General features: G+C 40.8%; 1 long non-coding RNA gene across 1 annotated transcript; it reads right to left on the bottom strand.

Annotated features, from left to right (window-relative positions):
• On the bottom strand, window positions 1-7312 carry LOC308392170. Its single transcript, XR_013970777.1, has 3 exons — window positions 7173-7312; window positions 5019-5138; window positions 1-2269 (listed from the first exon to the last, which is right to left on the bottom strand). It is a non-coding gene; the product is annotated as an uncharacterized lncRNA (long non-coding RNA).
• Between the last annotated feature and the right edge of the window lie 2695 nt (window positions 7313-10007).

Genomic DNA, 10007 nt, shown 5'->3' with positions numbered 1-10007 from the left:
TTCTCATGTGTTTGTGCAAAAAAAGAGCACCACACATATGGTTTTTTTTTTTGCCCCTCTCCAATATGTACCCATTGCTTTTACCCCTTCTGTTTCCCACATTGCTCTTTCAAAGGGCCTTCACTTTACTGTCAGCTGCTGGCACATGAACACGTTGTAGAATCAGTCTGGGCATGTGCTGAAAAATGAGAACCAAAACCGTTACTGTATGTTCAGTATCCTCCTCGAGCCTGTTCAGCATAAGCCTTTATGGCCTAAATAGGAAAATGTCCTGAAGAACACAAACAAGCAAGATTTGTTCAAAATGTCCCATCAACCTCTCTGTTTAGTCTGGTGACTCAGGATGACAAACTTGACAGATTCTTCTGTATTTGACCTCAATGGCAAACCAAACACTCTGGTTAGAACCAAGTAAAAGCTGCTTGGAGCTTAAATTCCATATTTGCTTTTTGATAAAATATATAATTTCCTCTGCATATTTGGAAGTAGCTGAATGCTCGTGATATTTTGTGCATAAAGGGGCAATATGATACACATGTCACTACTCTGCATGAACTGTAATATGACTCTCCAAAGCTTCTGGAGTTGCTCAAATAAAGCCACCTCAAAGAACTGCAGTTCCTCTTCTGCCCACTAGAGGCTGACTCAGAAAGTGAGTCAACATCAACAGTCTTCCATGCTACAATGGCCGACTTCACAGCACTGAAAAACATGGTTATAGGCTAACAACGCATAACAACTCTGAGGAGTGTGAATTTTTAGTTTATTGCAGTTTATTTCTGCCATTTTTGTTTACATATCCTCACTCCTGCCGTTAGAAAATCAAGATAGCAATAACCACAAAGGTAAACTGAAGACTACATAATGGCCAATATCGTTTGACTTCTGATCTTACAAACAGAAGTCCGGTTGTGTAGAAGTCCAAAGGGAAAAGCATTTCCTGATTGGCCAGACCTAAGTAGAAATTTTAGATTATCCAAAAATACTTAATAACTTGAAATTTTAAGTTCTTTATTTTAAGTTACTTTCTCAGGAGTTCAAGTTAGCAAATCCAAATTTAACCAAAAACTTTGACTTGTGGACCACTAAACGTTTTTGTTTGTTTTTCTCTGGCACATGTTTTTGAACCCTTGGCTCTTTTGATCTATGACCTCAGTAAACACTTTCGTGAGAACGATAACGCAAATGTCAGTTCTCATTAAATACACTATAAAGTTAATTTTTCACCTCATGGTCCCATTTAGAGACAAGAAAATGAAAGAGAGAATGTTGTCATTGGCTCATAATGTCTGTTTTCAAAAAATAAGATTGCAGGAGTAAAAGCAATCCGCTTGAGTCTTTCATCCACAAGCTAATGAGTGATGTCAACAGCCACTGGCTATGTGCACATGCAGTTTATGGGAGAACACTACTTTATGTCAGCTTCTACATTTCAGTTTGGCAAAGGTGAGTCATCCCAGCCATGCTAATCATTGCAGTCAATGAACCCAGTCTTATCTTGTGTGATTCTGTTGTCAATGTATATGATAAAGTCCTCCCCCTTCTCCACATGTCCTGCATTTGTCGATTTTGACTAATAGTTAAACTTTTGAGCTGATGGATGCAACATACACATGTTGCATGTATAGATGGATAATGTATGCATTCCATCCATACATAATCTCCCAGTTAGGTTGTGGTGAAAGCAGGCTCCACTTCCTCCACTTTCCACTTCCTCTTGAGAGGATCCAATGGCTATGGAAGCTTGTTTCTGCCACTGAAAACAAAACATGTTCTGCTATTGAGAAGTCTGAATTTGGGGTTAATATCTGAAATTTCTGACAAAGTTATTAGACTCAAATTCTGAGCTGACTCAAAATTGCCCAGCTTTCCATAGAGCTGTGAAAGACCAACCACATGTGTATTTACCTACATCACATTAAAATATTTCCTCCTCCCCTTAATCATTCAGTATAAGATGATCAAAAACAATAATGGATCCAGACTAATTGCACAAATGTGACTGTTTCCCAAATATGTAGAGACCAACCAGACCACGATAAAAAGTCTCAGCTTACCAACATCTAATCCGCCCACCCGACAGAACCAAATGTATTTGGGGGTTCTTGTTCTGCTGACCACCGTGGGAAAGCACTCCATCAGCCACAGGAGCTACGAAGACATAAACCAGCTGTCCATGCATTAATCAGTGTGTGTGTATGTTGCATCCTTCTGTTAACTTTAGGAGGCGGCAGGAGGTTGAGGTCATGTCTGGGATACAGTCAAGATCCTGAAACCAGAAAGAAAATGTAGACAATTTATAAAGAGAGTAGCAGCGCGTAGATAGTAAAACTAAACACGAGGAACACAATAAAAATGAGCACTAGAGAAGAGAGAAAAAAATATCAGCAATGGCTGACAGGAAAACAGGGAGGAACACGTCAGCTGTTGAAAGAAGACAAAGTCCAAGAGATAAAAGAAGAGACAAGAGCACAAAAATCAGCTTGTTTGTCCAGACATGAAATAAATCAGCTTTTATCACAAGACAAGATAGGAAACATTCAGCACAGCAACATCACAGGAAGGAATGAGTGACCTTTGAGGTCATTTAGCTGTAAAAGGTTACAATGCTTTTAGAGGATAAAAAAGGATAAAAATCCTCCATAAAAATGTTCATTGATTCATTGTATATGGTCAATCGTATTAGTGAATAGTATTCAGGAGGCAAACTCTTTGCCTTCAGTCTACCATGAAGGTGATGATGAGGACTGAAGACCTCTACCTCAGATCCATCTACGAGTGGGTTTTACTCAGAGGGTTCTGTCAGAGTCGTCACATAGCCTCCATCCTCAGTACGACCTCTTGTTTTTCCAGTCTTAAAATCTCGTTTTTTTTTCAGTTTTAAAAAAAAAAATATTATTGATAATTTGTGACTTGAGTCCATGAAATTGTATCATAGTCATGTCCTCTCCCACCTCTCCCTATTAGGCCGAACTGAACGTGGAGAATATCAAACAAAATCAGCAAAATGTAATCTGATTTTTGAAAACTGCGACATATGGATCAGTCATAGACAGGAGATAGGAGAATAGTTAATCTTTTCAGTCCAATGTTAAGAAGTGCGTTTAAACTATAATACTCTGAAACCTGAGAACGATGATCCTTTTTCTGATGAAGTCAGCATGCTTGATAACCACCTGCTGGACTAGGCTGCAGGAAAACCCACTTTAACATCATAGAAACATAAAAATAATTGAATCCTGCAACTACTGGATTCTGCAACACTAAAATGTGAACACTCATATACAAACAGGTCATACACTGCCTCTTTTTGTGTTACACACCAGCCCTAATGTTTTGGCATCTTCCCTCCTTCTCTGGCTAAAGGAAAATAAAGAGAGTTAATGCACGAACAGGATCTGAGCTCTGTTCTCTATTTTTAGCCAGAGCTCCCAGTGGGTGACCCATTTAGCCTCCCATTTCCCTTCTTCCAGCCTGCCACTTTTCTCACTCGTGTCCCCCCTTCCTGCAGCATTTCTGGAGACTGAGCAGAACATTTAAAGGCCAACAGCAGCAACAGAGGCTAGTAAACAGAAGAACGCTGCTTGTTGAGGCTATACACATCTTTCCTTTGAACTTTTTAAAAGGATTCCAGCTGTGACATGGTGTCTTTATCAGTAGTTTGTTTTCCAAAGCTCTCTCCTTCATATTTTTCAAGATAAGCTAAGAGGGCTAATTTATCAGAAAAAATCTCTCAAGAGCGATCCAGTGTAGGTTGGAAGCTGGTTAATTAAATCACATAAAATAGACGTTGGTAACTATGTATTTAAATGGGGAAATTAGGGTACCTTGACAATATTATTATATCTGTATCTGTATAATCTTCAGATTTTTAGCTCTTTTTTTTAGTTTTTCTAATGCTCATGTCTGAAAACGATGAGTTAAGTTTAAGAATTAGAATGTGCTCAGAACGTGGGCTCTGAAGGATGTATTTCCAGACTCACATTTTAGCATGAGACCAGGCTCGGTGGTAGGGAGATTTTCTTATCTCTGTTTCCCTGTTTCCTGCTAGGCTGCCCGTGTAACAGTTATAGTGGAAGAGGATCCAAACACAGCACACTGAGGCAAAGTGCAATCTAAAACCTAGAATTTAATCCAGATAGAGATCATACACAAGGCAGACAAGGAGCAGAGAGATGGTCCATACATGGAAAACTGAAACAGGAAGAAATACACTGGTCAAAAAAATTCAAGGAACACTTTGAAAGCACGTCAGATCTTAACAGTGTAAAATGGTAAATGGCCTGTATTTATATAGCGCTTTACTAGTCCCTAAGGACCCCAAAGCGCTTTACACATTCAGTCATCCACCCATTCACACACTGGTGATGGCAAGCTACATTGTAGCCACAGCCATCCTGGGGCGCATTGACAGAGGCAAGGCTGCCAGACACTGGCGCCACCGGGCCCTCTGACCACCACCAGTAGGCAACGGGTGAAGTGTCTTGCCCAAGGACACAACGACCGAGACTGTCCAAGCCGGGGCTCGAACCGGCAACCTTCCGATTACAAGGCAAACGCCCAACTCTTGAGCCACGATCGCATGCTACATCATGCTATATTGACATGGAGTGTTAGGCATGAACAGATGCTACATCATATGGTGGATGTGAAAATGATAAACTACAGAGAGCTGAATTCAAAGACACCCTGAAAATCATAGTGAATAAAGTGATGCGGCAGATTGGTCCATTTTGTAGAAATTTCACTGAGGCAACTCAAAATGACATTCAGTGGTTAGCGCCCATGTGTTTGTATGCATGCTTGGCAATGTCAGGGCAGGCTCCTAATGAAATGTTGGACGGTCCTGGGGGGTGATCACCTATATCTGGACCAGGGCATTACTGAGGATTAACCTGGTCCAGATCTAGGTGACCATCACCCAGGACCATCCAGAGGTGTTCTGTTGAATTCAGTTTAGGCGAGCTTGCAGTCAAGATCAGAAATGGTATGAATTCTTTTATCCTGCATACTCTCACCTCATGCACTGTTGTGCACCACAAGGAAGCCAGGATCCACTGCAACAGTGTAGGGTCCTGACAATGGGTCCAAGGATTTCATCTTGATATCTAATAGCAGTCAGGGTGCCGTTGCCGAGCCTGTAGAGTAAAGTAAAGTAAAGTACATTATAGCGCATTTCACAGATAAAAAAATCACAAAGTGCTTTACAAAACAAGAAATGGAAATATAAAACAATATAACATTTAATAGCAATGTAAAACAATAAAACAATAAATACAACGTAAGAGGAAATTAATAAAATCCAGGTCTGTGTGGCCCTCCATGGATACGCCTCCCAGATCGTCACTGACCCAAAGCCAAACCAGTCATGTTGAATGATGTTACAGACAGCACAAAGTTCTTCACGGCTTCTCCAGACCCTTTCAAATCTGTCACATGGTGAACCTGCTCTTATCTGTGAAAAGCATAAGGCACCAGTAGTGGACCTGCCAATTCTGGTGTTCTGTGGTAAATACCAACCAGTCTTCAAGTACCAGGCATTGAGCATAGGGCCCACTAGAGGCCCTAAGGTCACCCTCATAAAGTTGTTTCTGATTATTGTGTTCAGAAACATTCACACCAGTGGCCTGCTCGATGTTATTTTCTTGTTCGTCCTTGCACAAAGAATCAGGTGCCAGTCCTTCTGATTGGTTAAAGACCTCTTACGGTCCTGTCCAGCTCTGCTAGAGTACCTGCCTGTCTTCTGGAGTCTTCTCAATGCTCCTGAGACGGTGCTGAAAGATATAGCAACCGTTGTGGTAATTGCACTTACTGATTTGAAAGATCTTTTGTAAGGTCCAGGTATCACCCGCCTCATGCTACCAGTAGAGACACTGACACTAGCCGAATGCAAAAGTAGTTAAAAAACAAGAGGAGAGAGAAGAGAGAAATATGTCAGTGGCCTCCACCTGTAAAACCACCAAAGCAGCTGAAACCAATTAACAACCCCCTCTGCAACCAGATCAATATCCCAGAACTTTAACTGACTAACTGGCTATACTCTGATGAAAAAGGGTTCGAGTCTGTTTTTCTAGTCCGCATGTAAATGCAGAAACTGAGCTTTCAAAATCTTCACCCTGGATGGAGTTCTTCAAAACTTCATTGATCCATAACACCTATTACACGGATGATGGGCCAAAAAAAAAGCTGCGTTTGGTACACCTGGTGATGGCTACCAAAAACCAACTGGTTGAGGAGCAACTTGCTAAAGGACATTTAAACAAATATTAGTGGGGATGAGTGAATGTAAATTTCTGACAACAACTGTACATATATATGATAAAATTGGATATAAAAACTCCCAAAACTATAGAGTCTTGTTAAATTGGTATTAACCAGTTTTCTGCATGAAACACTGGGAGGAAAAGTTACCTTACACAATCTGAGTAAATACAAAGAAATAGTGAAAGCACTTCTGGAACTCCAGTCCAGCTAAAGTGAATGCTTCTCACTTTTATAGTATATGTTGTCTACTTTCTCCTAGTTGCACATGTTTGATAAACATGGTAAAATATCGATAATGCAGAGAGAGCTCATTTAGGATCAAATTTGCAAAGACCATGCAATATTGCTTCTACGTCATCCTGGTCTGGATTTTTCTTTAATTTTATTATATAAAAAAAACAAAACCATGCAGGGGACAGTTAAAGCTTTAGTTCTCTAGCTAAAGTCGGTTCAGTCTTGTAGCGGCAACCTTCGGTACTTCTTTGCCGCTTGTGCAGGACGTAAAATTTCTGACTCGTGCTCTTGTTGAATTGCTTGTCTGCCTTTCGGTAGCAAAAACGAGGTGAAGATAAAAAGGGCAAAACATTTATTCTCTATTCAAACCGAAAAATACAAACAAATGCTTCTGGTGGGAGCTCCACTTACATTCCCTTTATGTTACAACGAAAACAACATTAAACAGCCACGGTCAGAAAAACTGTTGCTCCACATCCTGCTTACTTGCCTAACCTTTCCTCTCCCCCACATGTGGGCAAAATACACACCCCTTTTACGACATCTATCAACACTTTACAACAACACAAAAGGCTAACAACGCAGGATTAACTTATGGAGCACAGCATATTACATTATAACATAAAATGATCAAGATTATAACTAGAAACTCAAAGATCATAACAAATACTTACATGTGGCCTGACGTAATTGAGTAAAATATTGGCCTGAACAGTCTAAGCTCCAACATGTCTTATCCCAAAGGTCTATCAGCTGGTGATTCATGTTGGTGCGCTGTCTGTGTTTTCAAGCTAAGAGTGAGATTACAAAGAGTTTTTGGACATCCCCTCGTTGCCATGACAAATAAACAGCAACCACTCCAACTTTGTGTGTGTCTTAGCTCGAGGACCACTTGGGCTAACCTCCTCCTGGACACTATCTGATGGTGTGATATGGCTTCAAAAGCCAGAGAAAGTCGAGTGTTGCAACAGAAGCAGTGATCCTGTTTTATGGAAAACAACTCAAATTTGGGTTAATCCCTAAGCATGTGGTTGGTTGCTAGTTTGGGGAGTTTACCACTAATAAACGTGGCCTCTTCCAGCGAGGTAATTAAGTTGTTAGGCCTCTGGCTGTCTCTTCAGGATAAACAGGCTGAGGTGGAAGACAGAGAGGAGTGGGAGGGTGAATCATGCCGCTTATGGGCTTATCAAACACATCCTTCAAGAAAGAGGGGAGTCTCTGAAGTTCTGTGTCGCAGAGCGTGACGCTGTGATGTGCGTTTTTTACTGGGTGGCAGAGTCCTCCTTTAGTCCCTCTGATTTTTCTGACCTGCTGTCATCATTCCTCCCTTGATGTGTGTTCAAATTGCAGCCTGCATCAGATAAGTCACATTTTTCAACTGACTGAAGGCAGACAAGCAAAAAAAAAAAGGAAGAAGCAGAAAAGAAAAGCACTGAATGGCATTTCAACACAAGCTAATGTAAGACTGAGTGCCTTTAAACCAAAGTAATGAAACAGTAATGAATCTTGTTCTTGAACATCTGCTTTTTAGTTTAATCACAGTACAAATGTCCATCTGTGGCTAGAAATGACTGTTTTACTCACTGCCTGTAATACAGATGAAACAAATATGACTTTCAGATGATTTACATTTTCAAGAAAAAAAAATTGTATTTATATTTTGTTATATTTAAATTAATATTTCAAAATGAGTAAATCAGTTTTTATCATAAACAGTGTATTTAGTAGAGAAAATAAAATGCAAATAATTTGTGAATAATGTTAGATATGCTCTGAAAAAATCTGTGAATAGGTGAAGCTGTGAATAGGCGGTGGTCGACTGTATGCACATTTCAAGCTTCACATTGAAGTTCACTTATTTAACCAGTTGCTGCAGGTACCAGCCATTCAAACCACATTTATTCGAATGCATAAGAACTGCTGCCCTGGATTCTCAAACTTCTTGCTCAGGAGGATCATGGAGCTTCTGCTTACACCTCAGGAGCCAGGAACCAGCAACAACATTGTCAAGGATGCTGAGGCTGGACTCAAAAGCAGGACTCCAACTGTGCACTCAGACAGAGGTTTATTTACACACCAGTGATATTATGTACATATATACAGTGATAGGGAAAAGGGGGTCCAGGGGAAGGTCCGGGGCAGTCCAATCCAACACCATGACCACACTCACTCACACTCTTTCAGGTCAGGTCCAGGGAGGTGTAAACAAGGAGATGGAGAAAGGCGTTAATAGAGCACAAAGGACCATGGGAAAATACACAAGTGAAAGCGCGGGGGTAACTAACACAGGTAAGTATAACACTCCAGCGAGGAACAGCACTCCAACAAGACCTTAAATCCTGTTTAGCTTCATCAGCTGCTGATGAGCCGCAGGTGTGGTGTGGGTGGAGGTCTGGTGAACCACAGGAACACAGACGCCGCCCTGGTGATTGTGGAGAGTACAGCACTCCAGGGTGGTCATTGACGATCCATGACAAACGTCCATTTGCCTTCAGAGTAAAAGCTGTGACTTCCCTCTGCAATCAACATATTTCACAAATGTGTGATTTTGACTTTGAAGGTGAAGGGTCTCCCTCTTTGTAGACAAATCATCATGCAAACTTGGGTGATTGTGCCAATCTGCTAACGCCTAAAGGTGGCTTTTGGTGCAGCCTTGTATATCTTTTTTGCAACCTAGCAACAGCCAGCAACCTCCAGAAACCTCTAGCAACAACTCTTCAACTGGTTGGTGAATACCAATAATGCCTGGTGGAAAAGATATTGTTTTTAACTCAAGCCATCAGATAGTACTTTTCATGTTAGGCTATGCCCTGCAAGTGCAGGAAATGTTGAGGAACAGTGTGGAGGTATTCACAAAGTATGCTAGCTTGCAGCAACATTAACAGGGTGTGATATTGCCAAGGAATATAGACCTATTATCCTGGGGTAAATATCCTTTAAAACTGTTTGCTTGGAAAGATATATCTACTGTATTTAACACACATCCAACTGTATTTGGCTAGATGTTAACAGAGATGTTGAAACACAATGTTTTAGGCATCAGCGTTGGAAGAGTCCAGTGGGCCTGAACTAAGAAGGTGGATTTTGTCTTATTGAGGTTGGACATTGAGGATAACCCTGGGTGTTACCCCCACCCCAAGGTGGTTTATTTCTTACCTGTATACTTTTCTATGACAACTTAAACTGTGAATCTATCCTACTCCATGCCATTTTTGTCCAGTCTCTTTCTTATTGCTAAATCACAAACTCTGACCTTGACTGAGGCAAGCGAGGACTTCGGTTCTTTAGAAGGTGTTTTGGGTTCTTTTTTCACTCCTGAATGAGTGATTGACCTTTTAGGTCGTCTCATTTTTATCAGACCGGTTCTGCCTTGGTGATTTCTTGATTCATCAGGTGTGGCATTAATCAGGTGTGATTAGTGAAACTAAACTTGGCTTTTTAAAAATGTGGTTAATCACAGATAATTTGTGATTTAAAAACTGACCAATCTCTGGGCCTATGTGACTAGG

Source organism: Rhamphochromis sp. 'chilingali' (genome assembly GCF_963969265.1).
Source record: "Rhamphochromis sp. 'chilingali' genome assembly, chromosome: 1".
NCBI lineage: Eukaryota > Metazoa > Chordata > Actinopteri > Cichliformes > Cichlidae > Rhamphochromis > Rhamphochromis sp. 'chilingali'.
This window is presented reverse-complemented; position numbering and strand designations above follow the sequence as displayed.